At 40.6% G+C, this 20,978-nt stretch overlaps 1 protein-coding gene across 1 annotated transcript in view; it reads left to right on the forward strand.

Moving 5' to 3' along the window:
* The first annotated feature begins 2,743 nt into the window (after window positions 1–2,743).
* LOC110287984 (uncharacterized) overlaps window positions 2,744–20,978 on the forward strand; it is a 517,828-nt gene continuing 499,593 nt past the window's right edge. Inside the window, exons 1-2 of the mRNA XM_085838625.1 lie at window positions 2,744–3,036; window positions 11,427–11,519. The gene's annotated coding sequence lies outside the window, so the exon portion shown is untranslated. The remainder of the gene's footprint in view (window positions 3,037–11,426; window positions 11,520–20,978) is intronic.

The raw sequence follows: 20,978 nt of genomic DNA on the forward strand, positions 1-20,978 counted from the left end.
GTCACCTCCACTGATTCTTGGGGGCCTTCCTTATACTAGGTCTCTGTCTCATCCTGAACATGCCCCACACCTCCTCACCATAGTCAGTTGCAGATTTCCATTCATTTTCATGGACATCTGGCCATCTCTTCTGTCTTTCCAAACACCTGATTATGATTTGCCCTCCCCAACCCCTCTCCATCCCAGCTCCCTTCCTCCATCTTCCTCTTATGACTATTTTATTCCTCTTTCTAAGTGAGATTCAAACTTCTTCCCTTGGTCCTTCCTTCTTGTTTAGTTTCTTTGGGTCTATGGAATGTAACATGTTACCTGTATTTTTTTTTGGCTAATATCCACTTTTAAGTGAGTACATGTCATCCATGTTGTTTTTGGACTAAGTTACCTCACTCAGGATGATATTCTCAAATTACATCCATTTACCTGCAAAATTCGTGATGTCTGGGTTATTAGTAGCTGAATAGTATCCCATTGTGTAGATGTACCACATTCTCCTTATCTACTCTTCAGTGAGAGACATCTTTCTAGTTTCTGCCTATTATGAATAAAGCTTCTATGACATAGTGTAGCAAGTGTTTTGTGGGATATTGGAGCATCATTTGGGTATATGCCCATTAGTGGTATAGCTGGGTCTTTAGGTAGAACTTCTTCCGTTTTTCTGCGAACACACACACACACACACACACAATTGATTTTCCAAGTGGTTGAATAAATTTTCACTGCCACCAGCAATAAAAGAGTTGTTCCCCTTGCTCCACATCCTCAGCAGCATATTCTAACTTTTTTATCTTAGCCATTCTGATGGGTGTAAGATGGAGGCTGAAAAGGACTTGCTTTTGACAAAAATGTCAAACCCAAACAATGGGAAAAGAAAGTATCTTCAAAAAATGGTGCTGACCTTAATATAAAGCTGGATATACTAAGTCTAACGGAAAAGAATGTGGGGAATAAGCCGGGCGTGGTGGCGCACGCCTTTAATCCCAGCACTCGGGAGGCAGAGGCAGGCGGATTTCTGAGTTCGAGGCCAGCCTGGTCTACAAAGTGAGCTCCAGGACAGCCAGAGCTATAAAGAGAAACCCTGTCTCGAAAAACCAAAAAAAAAAAAAAAAGAATGTGGGGAATAATCTTGAACTCATGGGTATAGGGTATAGGAGACAACTTTCTGAACAGAACACCAATGGCTCAGGTTGTAAGACAAACTATTAATAAGTGGGAACCTTTGAAGCTGAAAGGCTTCTGTAAGGCAACTATATTGTAAATAAGACAAAACAACAGATAACAGAATGGGAAAAGACCTTCACCAACCCTACATATGACAGTGGTCTACTATCCAAAATATATAAAGTACTCGAGAAGTCAGCCACCAACAAACCAAATAACCCAATTTTTAAAATGTGATATAGAGCTAAACAGAATTCTCAACAGAGGTACAACAGTGCACCCATGAGGAGGACCCAGCTCTGCTGTGCTCATGCCATTGGGATTACCTCACTTGCAAGCCCCATATGCAGGGACAGCTCTACTGTGCTGTGAGATGCAGGGCCTGCTGTCTCAGCTGCTAGGAAGGTGAGGATCAGAATCAGCTCTGCTGCTCTCATGACTCCCTTGAAGCCAACTCATCTGCCCCCAGCTAGAATCAAGGGACAGTCTCCTGCCACCTTCTGATCCACCTTCCTTTTATCTGCCCAGTTATCAGCTCTCCTTTATTTTATAAATTTAGGTGGGGAGCTGGTTTACAAGAAATCACCTGAGTGCAGACTCATTCCTTGTTCACAACCACTCACAGGAGAATGGAATTAACATCAAATATAATTAGCTCCGGGGCTATTCATAACATTTCCCCCCTTCTGTCCAATTAAAAGACTATTTTATCTCATATATAATTGAACATAACTATTATTATTTTGTAATTTATAAAGTACTAGAGACCTAACACCCAGTCCATCATCTTTGTTAATTAAACAGAACCTCTGTCATGGATCTTTACTTAAAAGACTTATAATTCTACATCTGGATATATCTTGGCTTATATATCTTGGCTTTATATCTTCTACATCATATATATCTTGGCATATATATATATGAATGCCATCTTAAAACCATCCTCTCAGAACTGTTCCTCTCAAAGTAAAAAACCTGGGTTGGCTAGGAGACTACACAGTTTTTCAACTCCATCAGAAATCCAAGAATGACTGATATTAACTGAAAATATAAAGAAAGCCTAACACAGCTTCCAAAACTTAGCCAATTTACAGAGATCACGGATCACTTGGACAGTCCCTTACTTCAACATGTTGGAGCATTAGTATTTAGCTTATTGCCCAGGGTCATCTGACAGACTTAGAGAAACAGAAATATTTTTTTAAATATTTTTTATTAGATATTTTCCTCGTTTACATTTCCAATGCTATCCCAAAATTCCCCCAAACACTCTCCCCGAGAAACAGAAATATTAAGGAGTAGCTTACTAAGGGGACCCACTTAGTCAACTCAGGTAGCTTATTAGAAAGCTCACTTGAGAAACAGATCCGGATTAAGGGTTGGAGGCGGGTCCTGGGCACTAGCGGTTCCGACCCCGCACCCCGCCCTGCGCGCCGCACCCGAGTGGCCCCCAGCTGAGCGGGCCCCCACTTCTCGGCCCGACCCAGACCCTTCTGCGCCTCCCTTGGCCTTTGTCCGGCGCCAGGAGGCCGGCCCCGCGCTCCCTGCCGGCCGCCGGTGCCCGGGCCCGCGTCAGCCTCCTGGCTCCGTACGCGAGGTCGGGGATCTGCGGCCTCCGTGGCCCCCCTCCCCAGCCCGCCCTGTCGTGGAGGCGGGCGGGCGGCGGCTGCCAGGGCGGGGTTTACGGCGCTCAGGAGAGGCCCCGGCTCCGCCTCGGGCCTGCCCAGGGGGAGAACGGAGCGGTTGGCAGCCGGGTCGGGTCGGGGCCCCTCCCGAGAGGAGAGTGGAGCGGCAGTGGCAGCAGAAATGATGGAAGAACTGCATAGCCTGGACCCACGAAGGCAGGAATTACCAGAGGCCAGGTTCACTGGAGTTGGTGTGAGTAAGGGACCACTCAACAGTGAGTCTTCCAAGCAGAGTTTGTGCAGCGTGGGGTCCTTGAGTGATAAAGAAGTAGAGACTCCTGAGAAAAAGCAGAATGACCAGCGAAATCGGAAAAGGAATGCTGAGCCATGACACTAGCCAAGGGAAAGGCACTTCTAGGGGGACATAAACTTAGTGATTCCTTTGAGTTTGCTGGGGGAAGCGGGCCAGGAACCAGCCCTGGCAGAAGAGTTCCACCAGTTGCATGATCCTCAGAGCAACATTCCTTATCCAATCCCTTACCGCGTCGAGAACAGCCTCTGTATGGTTTAGATGGCAGTGCAGCAAAGGAGGCCTCAGAAGAGCAGTCTGCTCTGCCCACCCTCATGTCAGTGATGTTAGCAAAACTGCGACTTGACACAGAGCAGTTGGCGCCACAGGGAGCTGGCCTCTGCTTCACTTTCATCTCTGCTCAACAAAATAGTCCTTCTTCTATGGGTTCCAGTGTTTGAAAGTGTCCTGTGATTGTGGAAGCTGCAATGATGATACTTTCTTTTTGTTGTTTTGTTTTTTGAGACAGGTTTTTGTTTGTTTGTTTGTTTGTTTCTTTGGTTTTTTGGTTTTTTGAGACAGGGTTTCTCTGTGTAGCCCTGGCTGTCCTGGAACTCACTTTGTAGACCAGGCTGGCCTCGGACTCAGAAATTCCCCTGCTTCTGCCTCCCAAGTGCTGGGATTGAAGGCGTGTGCCACCATTCCCAGCGATGATAATGTCTTTTCTCCATCACATGTTTATTATTGTGTGAAATGTTCAGAGGATTGGCACACCATCACAGAGCATAGATTACTATTGCATCCATACACCTTTGGCATCTCTGGCCTATGGAGACCCTTTGAGAATGGATTTTGCCTATATGCGTCTATGTTTCCCTGCCTTCAGAGGTCTGATTCTTGGGATTTTTGTGAATATCACAGCACCTTCCATTTGGAAAGCCAGTAAGCACCCTCTCATCTACATTCTGCCCATTTCTCTCATCTTCTCTTTCCTTGGCTTCATGATATTCACAGGCCATTCAAACTCAGTCATTTTTATCGTGAGGCAAACCATGTTCATAGGTGCATAGACTGGGATTTTTTTCCCTTAAACTTTTGGCCAAGTAGATCTTGGTCCTGGATTTCAGAGTGGTTTTGTTTTTTTTTTTTTTGTTATTGTTTTGGGTTTTTTTTTGAGACAGGGTTTCTCCTTATACCCTGGCTGTCTTGGACCTTACTTTGTAGACCAGGTTGGCCTCAAACTCAGAAATCTGCCTGCCTCTGCTTCCTGAGTGCTGGGATTAAAAGGCATGCGCCAATATGCCTGGCTCAGAGTGTTCTTTTACTGAAATTTATTCACAGCATGAACATCATCATTAATAGTTCATGTGTAGGCATTAATAGTTGTACCTCACAAATTATAGTCTCAAATTTCGGGTCGTTTCTGCATTTTTCTGTGAAACATTTTGCTGCCTTCTGGTAAAGTATATTCTCTATAGGTCATTATAAATGAAAAACATCAAAAAGCTAAAATTTCAAAGGGAAGAAATTTTGTGCTCTAAACTGAGTTCATTAGTCAGAATGAAATACTATGATTGATGTTTACTGGTTAGGTGATATAAGTATGAGGGTCTCTGCAAATACTAGGTCTGGTAGAATAACAAGTCGTGAGACCAAAAGAAATCTAGTTCAATACCACTCTATAAATATTTCTACACTGGTTGTGGTTGTTTTGTGGGTTATTGCCAATGAAATTCTAGCAGCACTCAGGGAAAATCTTTCCCAGTGAATATGTGAACAGTTCTGAAGTAAAAGGTCTCCTGATAGTCAGAAGCCATGATATACCACAATGTCCCATGGAACAATGAACCACACACAAGAAATTTATTGGGAAAACACTACAGGGAGGCTGCCTATGTTCAGGTGAGAAGCCCAAGAGAAATGAGTGGGAGGCAGGCTTTGCATAGTTTAATTTTTTGGGGTGGGTGTGGGGGAAGGATTTTCAGAATTGGAAATAGCTTTGGTTGGAGATTGCCTGGATTTTATGTTCTGAATTTGAGTAAACTAAGGAGTTTCTGAGTTATTAAAACTGGGAAGTAAACTATAAGTTTTCCCGGTAGACTCAGTTGCCAATGCTGAGTGAAATTTCAAGATTCTGATCTCAGGGTTGTTTATTTTAGGAACAAGTAAGCACAGTATAATTTTGGAAAGAAATTTTTTGGTAATAATTGTGTCAATTGTCTGTATACAATGAAGATGAATGTGTGGCTACTTCAAAGGTCTTTTGCAAAGTACATGTGAGTCTTTCTTTAAAGTTGGATTCTAAAACTAAAGAGCCTAGAGGAGGATCAAGCATACAGTGTAGAGGACACCAAGCTGTAAAGTACATGTCCTATATCCCCCAAGGATGGTTTGTACTGCTGGAGAAACAATGATCTAGGATGATTGTCTGGGACAATTTAATAGTCTGGGACTTCCAGGTGTGGTCTGCCACTACAATCTACCACAGGTCACCAAGCTGCTTACTACATCCACTCTTTTACTTCTGGTTAAAAAAAAAAAAAGTGTACTTCTCTTGCACTGAAGAGAAAACGCTGTGGTTTTACATTCCTGGCTAACTTAGAGCTCATTCTTGACCATAATTTCCTTTTGCCCTCTACAGAAAAAATATATTTTATGGTTGTTTCTAGTTCGTAGGATGTTAATGTTGTGTTAGTGTAAATGGAAAGACAGTCAAAAGATGTTTTCTAGAATATAAATTATGTTGTTGAGATATACAAAGTGTGATTACATTGCTTGACTCTATAGACATAAAACTTGCAAGTGTTGCTGGCATAATCCCAGCAATTAGAACACTGTGGCAGGTGTATTCCTCTTCATTTGAGGTCAGACTACTCTACATCAAAGTGACATTCCAACCTGTGGGCCCCAATTTCCTCTTCTGGCCTGCTTGGATTCTCCACATGTATTGAGGTGAATTTCCTAACCTTTTCAGTGGTGTGTCTGTATTTTCAAATTTTTATTGGCAGAGAACTAAGTGCTAGCTAGCAGGATCTTGATATTGTCATTTCTATGGCCCATCACCAGCTTTACATTTGTAAATACTCCTCTCACCCCTGCTGAGATACTTGAAAGGCAAGCAGCTCTCTATGCCTTGAGGCAATCCAGAGAAGTTCTGGTGATGTTTCACACCTGATTGCTTCTAAGAAAAAACCTGACATCCAATTCCTGGGACAAGAATTGGAGGGCTGAATTTCTGGATATTAAAAGAGATGTAGAGAGGAGAATGCAGATGTAGGAGATTTAGTGGGAGACAGAGAAGAGAACAGCCAAATGAGAACAGAGCAGGAGAGAGGTTAAGTGGTATCTATGTATGAGGTCATAGGCTTGAATTGTCTTAAATCTAAATGATAGCTGGGAGACTGCTCCAATGAAAGTTTTATGCTTCACACTATATAGAAACCTTGTAATTATTTATAACACTGGTGTGTCCACAAACACTCCCAATATACTCATGTCCACACACACTTGTGTATATAGATATATAACATTTAACCAGAGTGCTTTTGGTATTTAAGTCAAATTAGACATAGATTGGTTATTCCCAGTAAATTCATGACATCATTGCCCTAAGCATATTTTGCTGGAAGGAAAAATTGTAGATCAACATCTTTTTGGTTGGTTCTGTGTATATATTTCACCTTCTGTACATTTTAAAGCACCTTCCAGAAGGAGGACACTGGAACATAAAAGTCAATGTTCTTGACACCAGTTTGACCTTTTCATATACAGTGTTTTGTGTCAGCCCTGTCTTTAGCAATGAAGACTTATTGTCAGTTTGTGAAAAGCAACCCCTTTTGTTGTCAGTGGCCAGCATTCTTTGGATATTTTTATGAAACCACTTTGGCTAGCAACTTTCTTGATGTAACACAGTGGAAAAGACAAGATCAACTGGAACTCCATCTCTTTCAGAATTCAGAGACTTCATTTGAAACACCTTCATACACTTATAATCAGCTGGTACTTTAAAAAATTTTTTTTGTTTTGTTTTGTTTTGTGAACATCTTACTAAGACTACAACCAGCAGGACTCCATGGAGTCTTGCTCCATGGTGCTTTCCTATGCATTGGCAGAACCATACGTGTGACAATGTATTATATAAAACATATTACCTTGTAATAGATGGGGAATTTTCCTGGACCTCACAACCAGAATTAAGGCAACTTGAAGAAATTTAAGATTTAAAGCTGTGATCCTACTGTTTATTCAACTTGAGGGTTTAGCCCACATTTCAAAGAACAACGTAAAAACTAACATTGTTCTCTTTGGACTTCTCTTGATATCAACTTTTGAAACCTAACTTGATGCATAGATACAATGGTAATTTATGTACTTTTTCAAGTCCTGCTCAGAAACTGCATGAGTGTCATTTGATGTAAGAATGAAATACAGAGGCTTAAAACATAGTTCAAAAATGCATATATAGTTATGGGTCTTGGTTGATAAAAGTCATGTTTATAAATGTCTGTTGTCTTGACCACTTGGAGCCAGTTACCTAATCCTTTATAAAATATTACTATTCACTATCCCATTCTTTCCCCATGTGATGGTTCCCTTGATGTTCTAGAAGCACTCCAAAGCTTTCTCTCAAGGCCAGTCAGAGAGATACAAACAGACAACAGATTACACAGATAGACACAAACATGGAGACAAAAGGCAGACAGAAAGGGAGAGCTACACAAGCAGCATTCAGGAAGTTACAGATTTAAACTAACTGAACAGACACACAGAGGATGGAAGCACAGGGAACATGAAGTAGAGAATTCAACTTTGTACTCACACTCAGTTTAATGCCTCTGAGGAAAAGGCTTTCATTTCTTTCCTTAACTCAACTCAGATGCATTATTAATCACCAGTATGTTTAATCTATTCACATATGAGGAATCAATTAGCTTGTGACTTTTTTTTTAGTATAAGTACAATATGGGAAAAACTATAATTCACCCCAATGGGAAACAAGTAGCCCTGTCAACTGAAAGGGGTACAGAACCCCGTTCTTTAAAGTTAGACCCCCAGGTTTGGGCTTGTGCTTCTGAGCTCTCACCTCCATGCTGAGCTAGAATCCATTTTAACCTCTCATAATCATCACAACAGGTTTTGAACCTATGAGGTCACATGAGAATTCTGGAACTCATTACAATCATGAAAAGAGTTGACTTCCTAGCAATAGTCTAATGAGACTTGGGTAAATCTCGAGTCTCCTTTCCCCCACTTATACTGACATGCATGGGTGTCATAGAGTGTTACAGGGAACAATCTAACCAGGTATGAATAAACAGTGCAGTATGTATTTTAATTTTGTTCCTGTTTTCTTTCTTTCTTTCTTTCTCTCTCTCCCTCTCTCTCTCTCTCTTGCGCTCTCTCTCTCTCTCTTTCTTCCTTCTTACTTTCTTTCCTTACTTTTTTTTTGACAATGATCAGGACAGTTTCTGAAGGAGTTTCCCTTTATTGCCTCATCCTTCAAGCAGTAAATAATATTGTGCCTTGACCTAACATCATTTTAATTCACCATTTTCTTTGATTGAGGCACCCACCTCCTCTACTTTTTCTTTAAGTCTGATAATCTGTCTCCCACAGGTTCTCTATGTATCATTTTTATTTGCCTCACTGCATTTTCTCTTCAGGTTTTTTTTTTTTTTTTTTTTTTTTTTGGCATTTCTAAGCACCTATTGAATCAATTTTAATATTTTATATTGTCCTTATTTCCTTCAGGCATCTGGTATTATTTTCTTGCCCAAGATTCATTTTGTTCCTGTCTGAGTGGATTCACATGGTTTACAAACTTTAATGTCCTTGATCATGACTGTGGGTTTTCCACTTTGTCTTGGATATCACATAAATTGTGCTCCTTATTGGATACCTCTATGGTTTGTGGTTTGAGCCAAGGACATTTTATCTACGTTTTTGTTTGTTTTGGGTATCTGTTCTGAGCATCAGAATTCAAAGGGACTGCTTAATTTTGTGCATTTTTAGCCCAGAAGGCTACACTCACAATATGAGAAGTTAGACAGGATCCATTGTATCTGAAGGGTTCAGAACCCAGGTGCAGTGTCCTACTACATCCAGCTCTGGTCTAGTCTGGCAGCAACTTTGTGAAGAAGCTGTGCAGAGTAGGCCCTGGGAAGTTGTGTGGAAGGCAGCCTGCAACAGAGTTGGAGGAGTGGTTCCTGATGGGGAGTGTGTGATTCCTGCACGATTAGATGAGTTTAAGAAAAAGAAAAATTAAAAGCAAAGGAACAAGCAAGCAAGCAAGCAAGCAAAAATCCAAAACAACAAAAATTGCCGTGAAGAAGTGGGAAGCTAATTAATTAAAGGGTCCATAAGTAGGTGGGCTTAGAAGAATTCCAGGAAGCTGTTGAATTTTGGGCGGGTCCAAAAGGCGGGGCTAGGCAGAAAGAAGGGAACTTCCGCGGTTTCACCTTTCTTCTTGCACCTTGGTTGCCTCGTGGTCAGGAAGTCCTGGCGGGAGACTAGTGCCTAGTATTTGCGGTACCTGAAAACTTTCTTAAGCAGCAGTTGTTTTGCTGGCCTCGTAGGACATTCAGGAGCTGGTCCTGTCACCTTCCAGGTCAGAGGAGCTGTTGGACTGGGAAACGGGCAGGAGCTTGGCAGGGGTGTGGAGCAGGGGTGCATTTTCTGCCGCCATTCTCACAATTCAGTATTTGCGGACTGGAAAACTTCCTTAAGCTGCAGTTGCCCCTCCTAGGACATTCAGCAGCTGGTCCTGTCACCTTCCAGGTCAGAGGAGCTGTTGGACTGGGAAATGGGCAGGAGCAGGGCAGGGGTGTGGAGCAAGGGTTCATTTTCTGCTGCAACTCTCACAATTCTGTTGTGGCTATCTTACCATTGTCAGGAAGTTTGAGATCCTGTGAATTGGGTTCATGGTCATGCTTTACTCAATCTTATGGTTGCCAGAATATTTTTCTAAAATATCCTCGGAGATCCTTGGCTGCATCTGGAGTTTGTACACCGGGAGGTTTGCCTTTGCAAAAGCCTTTATAAAGCTCCTGTAATCCAATTTCTGTTTTATGGTTAGCATAACTTTGGGGCATTGAGTCAGAAAGATCTTATTATTAAGCCTGTCCCTAAAGGCCTACTTTTTGTTTTTATGTTTCACTTTTTAACTGTCATGTCACTGTACATATTAATATTAACCTAGCAAAGTTATAGTCTCCGTTAGTTTAACACTGAGGTATATGCAGTCTTTGATGTAAATACAGCATTGAGAAATGTGTCTTCATAGGCTCAGTTATTAATGTTACACGTTAGGTTTGAATAAAACATGAAGACAGGATTACAGCAAGGTACAGCTGAGGAGAAGATACATAGTAGGTTCTGTCAACCCTGAGTGTTGCCAGAGAAAAACTAATTGTACCATGTGGGCAAGTTTTATAAAATAATACATCCTGACCAAGAGATGGATTTGGTCACATGCTACAGGCTGTTTAATAGGCCACTGTAGTTTCCCATGAGGCTTTATTATTTTCCTAAGACATGCAACTTGCAGCAATGCACAAAGATACCTGGTTCTTGTGCTGGTGGTGCAGTTAATTTTTGCCATTTCAGTCTGAGGGAGAAAGCATTCAGAGATATCTGGCTGGTTCCAAACTGCACCAGGCCGTCAGGTGGGGGGAGGGGAATTGAGGATGATATGGAGGATAGAGGGGCAGGCCAAGAAATAACCAGGAGCCAAGAAAACACCTACCTAACAATGACTTTATTGATATGTTAACAGACACCCCAGTTAGCCATTCCTCCTGAATTTCTTTGAATCCTTCCAAGGTTCTGCCCAGCATGCTGTGAGAGATTGATTTCAGGCAAAGATATTTTTATAAGTGGAAAACTTACTATGGATTAAGACAAAATTAGACCTTTTGAGTAATTCAATTGCTCACTTACATAAGAAAAATGACTCCTTGCTTCATGAAAAGCCCACGCACACTCATGGTTTGTTGAGTTCTACACTGTGGACTTCTTGCAGGTGTGGGAATGCTTAGACCCTGCACTCAGGGCTTTTTTTCACAGACCTCTTGTTGGAGAAGTCCAACTGTCTGGATTGTGTGGATTAGAATAGTTTACTTCCAGTCTTCCCTGATCCTCTTCTGTGTTGCTTGGAAAATGACTCTGTATGTGTGTTAACTGTGTGACTGACTTACACATCTCTAGGGTAAACTGAAATACTCAGAGAAAAAGAGACATTTTCATAATTTCTTCTCTTTCCTTCATGTTTATCCTTTTATCTGGTATTGACATCTCTCATTTGTGTTCCATGAAATGTTCCAGGTTCATTCTGAATAATATTTTCCCATTTTCAGGTATTCATATGCTCAGCCAAATGTGCATAAGTGTAAATCAACACTAAGAGCACAGGATGTTTAAGGTCAAGGAGATTCTCACAAAGGATCCAGGTATGTTAGAGGTATTGAATGGGGTGGAGTGGGGCTCACCTGTGAGTAGAAAGAGGACATGAATTTGATTTTACCAGATTCTATATCCTTAATGATTCTGGAAAAGAATAATATTAGATGTGATGATATGGATTTCCCATGGTAGGCAGTGCAGTCAGTTGTCACTTGATGTTAATTTAATTAATTTTGATGCTGGAAAATTGCTGTTGCCTATTGTAATCCCTTTTCTTTTACCCAGATTGAAAGCATCATTAGGCTATGGTTGTGACAAGGGCAATTTATACATAGAGCAAATGTCAACAGTAGATTCTCTCCTAGGGCCTGTGACCTTCCTTATGAATTTTCAGGCTAATTTTTACTGTAACCTACTTATTTTTTTTCTTGTGGAGCTTGAACCAGAAAACCTTCTGTTACCCACAGATAGTCTTGCCACTGTCATAAAAATTTCCATGACTTGTCTGACAGATTCAGATTGTAGCAAGCAGGTTGCAAACCTGAGTATGATATTGATAACTCTGTTTCCTGCCCCACTTTGCGTAGCAGTTTTTCTCACTATGAAAGTTCCCAGCAGGGTGTGTAAGATGTCTGCTGAGAGTGAATGGTCTGATATGAGGTGGTTTTCTCCAGATGGTCTACTTGCTTTTTGAATCACCTATTCTGTCCACTCTAAATGTTTTCCTGTCCTTGACCTGTGTTCTTATTGATGTTCTGTGTTGCATTAATCCACATTAGAGTGGAATAATTATTGTTGACCTTCTCTGTCCTGTTTGCTTTAGTTTTGAGTCTGCTTGCCTTATTTCTGAGGTATGTTTCTTGTATTCTTGAGAGCTTTTATACTGAGCAGTGTCTACTTTTTACCACAGGGCTGTATAAGTAAGTTTCATTCTCCTACTGTCATTTTAATTTGGGAGGATTCCTGCCTATATGTATTAACCTAGGCCTAGTCATGTAAGCTTCTACTCTCCATACAGTATTATCTAGGCCTGGTGTGTTTTCAGCCTCTGAAATTTGCTGCTGAATAAGCTCCCCCTTTCTTATTCCTTCTCAATGCTTACCTGGCTGATTCAATTCTGTTTTTCCAGTTCACTCCTCTCCCAGCTGAGTTCTTCTCTCAGACACTGAATTGTTCCACTAGGCCTTAAATTAACTGTCAAAATCTTTTGTAATCCTCTGGTTCCTTCTCTTTCTCCTGCTCATTCTGTCTTTGCCCATGCCTAGCATGTTCTATCTTCAATCTGACTCTGTAAAACTCTCCCAGTAAAACTGTGTCCTTCTCCCTCTCTGTGGTTCTACTCTCTCAACTGTACTGTACTGCAGCCCATGCACTCTACTGTATTCCTTTATTATTCTCTTCTTTGGTTAATGTCTTTCTCTGTCTCAAGTAGCTTCTCTTTCCTCTCTCATTATAGCAAAGTTGGACATATCCTATTCTGTCAGATCTTTCTCTAATATTCCATATTTTCTGTCCTTCAATTAGACATTGCTTTCAAACATGGGTGTGTTCTTCTATACATAAACTGTACTTTTGTTATTTTGGATTAAAGTGAATACTAAGGTCTTGCCTGTACTAAAACCAGAGCGATTAATGTTGTGTGCCTTGGGCAGAACTGCACCCAAAGTCACAACAGGTTCAAGTATCCCTACCCAGTGTGATGTCAGTTTAGTTCTGTATAATTTCTTCTTCTGAAATGAAAACTAAGATCCACATATACTACTCTTCAGTATGTTGATATCTGTTTCATTTTTTCTGACTTCTACTTGGGGTTTTATTATAATGTTCTTTGAAGATCGGTCGATGACATTCTGTTCCTTGTGAGATTATATTCCTTAGGATTTTTAATCTGGGAGATTTTGCTGGCAGTTTAGGTGGCAAAGTATGTTTACTTTGTTCTCAATTCCTTGTGTGGGATAGAGCTTTAATGTGTTGTATATGAGAAATACTTACTAGTTCCCTTGTGTTTGTTCATTCTTAGCCAAAAATTTCTTATTTCCTATGACCTCATGAAAAATTATGTGTTATTTTGTGCATACTTTCATCAGTTCATTTTCTAAGTAGTTTTTTTGTTTGTTTGGTTGGTTTCTTTTTGTTGTTGTTGTTGTTTGGTTTACGAGACAGGGTTTTTTTGTGCAGTCCTGGCTATCCTGGAACTCACTTCATAGACCAGGCTGGCCTCAAACTCAGAAATCCACCTACCTCTGCCTCCCAAGTGCTGGAATTAAAGGCAGGCTCCACCACTGCCCAGCTCTAAGCAGGTTTTTGACTAAAAAACATGTCCTAATGAATTACTACATTCAAATTTACTTTATATACTGTCAATGCTAGTAGCCACTTACTTTGGATTGCCAGTTATTTTCTCTCAGGGCTTGAAAAATATTATTCCATTCACTCCTGCTTTTAACCTATGTATAACTATTTATTACTAATGTATGCTACTGTAATGTCACCACACTGATGGTAAGGGACAGGACAAGACAATAGGAAAAGAGATGTACATGTTATAGCACTTAGATGTGACAAAAGCCAGATACATCTAGGAGTAGAGGAAGCCAATCTGTAATAGCCTTCCCTAGGGAATGCTAAGCTAGAATGCTATGATCTTCTTCTACATAAGAATCCCAGTGTCTGAACACACTACCCATTACTATTATAGTTTGTCCACTTTCAAAATATTGGGATGAAACAAGTGATAGTAAAAATTGACTGCAAGGCTTATAAGGACAGAATTGAGTCTCTTTAGAGTCAGATATGTACTTGAAGAAATGCCAGTGTCAAGTTTTAAAGTCAAAGTCCTACTGTTCTTATTGACTTCTTGGTGGATGTAATACCATGGGTTATTCTTTCCATTTTAGAATGAGCTCTTGTTCAGTCTCCATAAGATGAAATTTGTACTTTTCCTGTTATACACACAGACAAAAATAATTCCACGAAATACCTTCATTCCATGTATTTACTGTTATTGAAACTAAAGCCTAACATATATCAATTGTGCAGGAATTTAAGATCTGTTGCTGAAATGTTGACATTACTTACCCTTTATGTCACAGGCAAGATTCATAAAGTGACATGCTTTGTAAAAATGTCCTGATTATTCCCTGAATATTTATGCATTCCTATGCCCAGTTTTCCTAGCCCATTTGATGTTGTCTTCAAATGCCTGGGTCATAGAGATTTACATATTATAAATTTATGACAGCATTATATTTTTTCCCTATATCTACATTTCTGTTCTACAGAAAGTCCTTTTACCACTCAATTTTCCATCACATGAGTTAGGGATTATCCTCATTTCTTTCATGCATATTACAGCTGTTAGAATATTTACAGGGAAACATTCTGGTAGAGTATTTGTACTATCCATTTTCTTTGCTAATGGAGGTATTTCAAAGCTCCTAAAGTTTTCTTTAATCTGTGCTATTTAAATCTCCTGGTGCTAGCATTTTCAGGTGAATGGCCTTTGTAGGAAATTAGTGTGGAGGCTTTGCACATCCTTGTCTCTCTCTGCTTAGTAGGATAGAAGGATGGCAAATGTCTTCAGTTTTTGTAGTGATAGGTTTAGGATGATGGCTACTATGTTTATTAGACTCAGTGATGGTCTTTCTTTCTTTTTTTTTTTTTTTTTAAGATTTGTTTCTTTTATGTATGTGAGTACACTGTCTCTGTCTTCAGACACACCAGAAGAGGACATCAGATCCCATTAAAGATGGTTATGAACCATGTGGTTGCTGAGAATTGAACTCAGGACCTCTGAGTGATGTTCTTTGTCTTCCACATTCTTCAGAGCTTTCATAGTGATCCACTGTGATATTTTGTCCTAGGCCTTTCTTCGATATATTGACATGGTTGAGAGCCTTCTCCCACTGATTGTATGTACATTGTGCCTTGGGTTATTTGGTTTGTGCTTCTTGAAACAGTCTTGCATCTATGGCATGAAATCAAGTTGAGTTCATTTTCTATATCCATTAGAGAGAATTTTTTTATTATTTTATTCATGCATATTTTTATGGTCATTTGCTTTTGCATCCCGGTACAGACACCTTTGTGTGATGACTGCACAACTTTCCCTTTCTTTCTGTATTCTGCAATATTCTCTGTGCAAGATGATTGAGGGATTTTTTTTTTTTTTAGATTTTTATTTATTTATTATATGTAAGTACACTGTAGCTGTCTTCAGACACTCCAGAAGAGGGAGTCAGATCTTATTACAGATGGTTGTGAGCCACCATGTGGTTGCTGGGATTTGAACTCCGGACCTTCGGAAGAGCAGTCAGGTGCTCTTACCCACTGAGCCATCTCTCCAGCCCCCGGTTGAGGGATTTTCTAACAAAATTTGTGAATTCGGTTCTGCATCTATTTAGTCTCAGACAGTGTTAGAAGACACCCTGCAGGCCTTGATTTCCATACGTGCTTAATGCCTGGCCTAGTGTTAGGACATAGAAAGTTTTCTTGTTCACTTGTTCCTAGGATATCATTTTTTCCCTGGTTAGTTCTCATTAATTGTGTATGACTTTCTATGGTACTCCATCATCTGCTATTTCCCAGTTTCAATATAAACTAATGAGGCAGGGGCATCAAAAGAGACCACCTGTATACCTGTTAAAAGCTAAGAGAAATATTTGACATGAGAGAACTATAAGGTCAATGTAATACAAAAACATGCTGAATATTTGCTTATACCATGGTCATGACAACTTTGTGTAGTAATAGTATCTTGATGTTCAGAATGAGTTCTTATGTTTTTATTCATGCATAAATATGTTTGTGTGTATGTATGTATATATGTATATATGTGTATATATATATATATATATATATATATATATATATATATATATGCATTAGTATTTATTTCAGGACACCCTGTCATACATTCTTACTTTCTTTCTTTTTTTTTTTTTTCCTTTTTCTTGGTTTTTTGAGATAGACATTCTTACTTTCATTTGGAACTACAACATAGTTACCAGATAGAATCTTTGTCTGTATTCCAAGACAACAGGGCACATATAGTACATAGATACACTGTATCTGCCTGGGAGAATGAAATGGAATCTCATCATAGGGTTAGGTGTGGTATTCTAGTAAGATGTCTAATGAAACACTATTCAACTGTAGGCATCATTCATGGTAGGCACTAGCCATTTGCCCTTGACTCTAGTCCCAGGAAGATAAGTTCTCAGTAACAACCCTGATAATAGTGTTTTACAGCCTGGATGCATATGCTCTGTGTTTATACCAGGTGCCCACTGAAGTCAGAAAGAGTCCTCAGATTATACTTATATTCCTTACTACACTAAATATGTCACTCCATGCTCTCATGTCTGTAGAAGTGTTGACAAGATTCTTTGTATCATTTTGCTTTTAATGTCCTTTTATGTGGTTTATTATTGTCTATTACGTAGTTGTAGTAATTTCATTTTTGTATTTTTCAAACCCTGTTGTGAAACTTCAAGAAGAGTTCCAATATTTGAAACTGGGAAAAAAAAAAAAAAGAATGAGTTCTTCTCTGGTTAAAACTCCAGGTCAGTGTGCTGTCCACATTTCTTTGAAAATTCCTTTTTCACTCAAACCATTTTGAGTTTGAAGATCCACAAGTCTCAAAGATAATCTATTGTAAATAATGCTCAAAAAATTTATTGATTGCTAATTTCTACTTTGGATGGAGTTGTGTCCTTTTATATTAGTATGGAAGGAAGTTCTCATGTGTCACTTAATTAGCATTGCAGTCCCTGTGCTCAGTCTGATGGTTATCTGCAAGCACCACAAATGGATTTGTATTGGTCAGACTGTGGCATAGCCTCAGGGGATAGCTATACCAGGCTCCTGTCAGCAAGTGCTTCTTGGCATCTGCAATAGTGTCTGGGGTTGGTGTCTGAAGATGGGATCCCTAGGTGGGGCAGTCTCTGGATGGCCATTTCTTCAGTTTCTGATCCATTCTTTGTCCCTGCATTTCCTTTAGAAAGGAACCATTCTGGGTTAAAAATCTTGAGATGGGTGTGTGGCCCCATTCTTCAACTGTGGTCCTTGCCTATGCACTGGATATGGTCTCTACAGGTTCAGTCCCCAATTTGTTGGGTATTTCAGCTAATGTCATCACAGTTGGGTCCTGGGGAACTCTTGCTTTCTTGACATCTGGGACTTTCTAGTGGCTACAGCCAGTTCCACACCCTGCAGTGCTACACACCTCCATTCAATTTTCTGAAATCTCAGTACTTCTCCCCTGTCTCCTCCAACTCCTGATTCGCCTCTCCCCCCCCCATTCCCCCTCCCTCTCAGGTCCCTCCCTCCCTTTACTTTCCTTCATAATTTTTCTCCTAAGTAAGACTGAAGCTTCCACAGTCCTTCTTGTTAGCCTTCATACGGTCTGTGAGTTGTATCTTGGGTATTCCAAGCTTTGGGGCTAATATCCACTTATCAGTGACTGCATACAATGTGTATCCTTCTTAGGATGATATTTTCTAGTTCCGTCCACTTGCCTGCAAATTTTATGAAGTCATTGTTTTTAATAGCTGTGTGGTACCCCTTTGTGTAAATGTACCACATTATCTATATCAATTCCCGTGTTAAAGGACATCTGGGTTGTTTCCAGCTCTTGGCTTTTATAAATAAGTCTCCTATGAACATAATAGAGCATGTGTACTTGTTATATGTTGGAGCATCTTTTGGATATTTGCTCATGAATGGTATAGCTGGGTCCTCAAGTAGACTATTTCCAGTTTTCTGAGGAACCACCTGAGTCGTCATACCAGCTTGCAATCAATCCCACCAGCAATGGGTTATCTTCCCCTTTCTCCACATCCTAACCAGCATCTGTTGTTACCTGAGTTTTTTTTTTTTATCTATTTGCATTTCCCTGACGACAAAGAATGTCATTTCTTTAGGTGCTTCTCAGCCATTCAAGATTCCTCAGTTGAGAAAGCTTTGTTTATCTATATACCCTATTCTTTTTTTACATTTTTTAAAATATATTTTTATTAGATATTTTCTTCATTTACATTTCAAATGCTATCCCCTTTCCTAGTTTCTTCTCCGAAAATCCCGTATTCCCTTCCCCCTCCGCCTGCTCCGCAAGCCACCCACTCCCTCCCTTTGCAAGAACAAGGGCCTCTCCTCCCATTGATGGCCAACTAGGCCATCACTGTAACATATACAGGTAGAGACACGAGTACAACCTTTGACTGGTGGTTTAGTCCTGGGGAGCTCTGTGGGTACTGGTTAGTTCATATTGTTGTTCCTCCTATAGGGCTGCAGACCCCTTCAGCTCCTTGGGTGCTTTCTCTAGCTCCTTCATTGGGGACACTGTGCTCCATCCAATTGATGACTGTGAACATCCACTTCTGTATTTGCCAGGCACTGGCATATCCTCACAGAGGACAGCTGTATCAGGGTCCTGCCAGCAAACTCTTGTTGACATCTGCAATAGTGTCTGGGTGTGGTGGTTGTTTTGGGGATGGATCCCCGGGTGGGGCAGTCTCTGGTTGGTCCTTCCTTCAGTCTCAGCTCCAAACTTTGTCTCTGTAACTCCTTCCATGGATATTTTGTACCTCCTTCTAAGAAGGATCTAAGTATCCACACTTGGGTCTTCCCTCTTTTTGTGTTTCACGTGCTTTGCAGATTGTATCTTGGATATTCTAAGTTTCTGGGATAATATCTGCTTATCAGTGAGTGCATATCATGTGTGTTTTTTTGTGAATGGATTATCTCACTCAGGATGATATGCTCCAGATGCACCTATGTACCTAAGTATTCCATGAATTCATTCTTTTTTTTGTTTTGTTTTTGGTGATTTTGTTTGATTGTTTGTTGTTTCGAGACAGGGTTTCTCTGTATAGTCCTGGCTTGTCCTAGAACTCATTCTGAAGGCCAGGCTGGCCTCAAACTCAGAAATCCGCCTGCCTCTGCCTCCCAAGTGCTGGGATTAAAGGCGTGCGCCACTATGCCAGGAAATTCATTCTTTTTAATTGCTGAGTAGTCCCCTATCTGATTTAGGGTTGTTACAGATCTTTTCCCAATATGTTGCTGGTCTTTTTGACTTATGGACAGTGTATTTTGCCTTATAGAAGCTTTGCAATTCTATGAGGTCCCATTTGTTAATTCTTGACCTTACAGCACAAGCCATTGCTGTTCTGTTTAGGAATTTTTCCCCTGTGCCCATATCTTCGAGGCTTTTCCCTACTTTCTCCTTTTAATTTCAGTGTCTCTGGTCTTTTTTTTTTTTTTTTAATTAGGTATTTTCCTAGTTTACATTTCCAATGCTATCCCAAAAGTCCCCCGTACCCACCCCCCCAATCCCCTACCCACCCGCTCCCCCTTTTTGGCCCTAGCGTTCCCCTGTACTGGGGCATATAAAGTTTGCAAGTCCAAAGGGCTTCTCTTTCCAGTGATGGCTGACTAGGCCATCTTTTGATACATATGCAGCTAGAGAAGAGAGCTCCGGGGTACTGGTTAGTTCATATTGTTGTTCCACCTATAGGGTTGCAGTTCCCTTTAGCCCCTTGGGTACTTTCTCTGGCTCCTCCATTGGGGGCTGTGTGACCCATCCAATAGCTGACTGTGAACATCCACTTCTGTGTTTGCTAGGCCCCCGGCATAGTCTCACAAGAGACAGCTATATCTGGGTCCTTGCAGCAAAATCTTGCTAGTGTATGCAATGGTGTCAGCGTTTGGCAGCTGATTATGGGATGGGTCCCTGGATATGGCAATCACTAGATGGTCCACCCTTTCGTCACAGCTCCAAATTTTGTCTCTGTAACTCCTTCCATGGGTGTTTTGTTCCCATTTCTAGGAAGGGGCAAAGTGTCCACACTTTGGTCTTCATTCTTCTTGAGTTTCATGCGTTTAGCAAATTGTATCTTATATCATGTTTATCCTAAGTTTCTGGGCTAATAGCCACTTATCAGTGAGTACATATTGTGCGAGTTTCTTTGTGATTGCGTTACCTCCTCACTCAGGATGATGTCCATCCATTTGCCTAGGAATTTCATAAATTCATTATTTTTAATAGCTGAGTAGTACTCCATTGTGTAAATGTACCACATTTTCTGTATCCATTCCTCTGTTGAGGGGCATCTGGGTTCTTTCCAGCTTTTGGCTATTATAAATAAGGCTGCTATGAACATAGTGGAGCATGTGTCCTTCTTACCAGTTGGCACATCTTCTGGATATATGCCCAGGAGAGGTATTGCGGGATCCTCTGGTAGTACTATGTCCAATTTTCTTAGGAACCGCCAGACTGATTTCCAGAGTGGTTGTACAAGCTTGCAATCCCACCAACAATGGAGGAGTGTTCCTCTTTCTCCACATCCTCGCCAGCATCTGCTGTCACCTGAATTTTTGATCTTAGCCATTCTGACTGGTGTGAGGTGGAATCTCAGGGTTGTTTTGATTTGCATTTCCCTGATGATTAAGGATGTTGAACATTTTTTCAGGTGCTTCTCTGCCATTCGGTATTCCTCAGGTGAGAA

The sequence above is a fragment of the Mus caroli genome, unplaced genomic scaffold, assembly GCF_978045245.1.
Source record: "Mus caroli unplaced genomic scaffold, Mus_caroli_1 scaffold_6, whole genome shotgun sequence".
Lineage (NCBI taxonomy): Eukaryota > Metazoa > Chordata > Mammalia > Rodentia > Muridae > Mus > Mus caroli.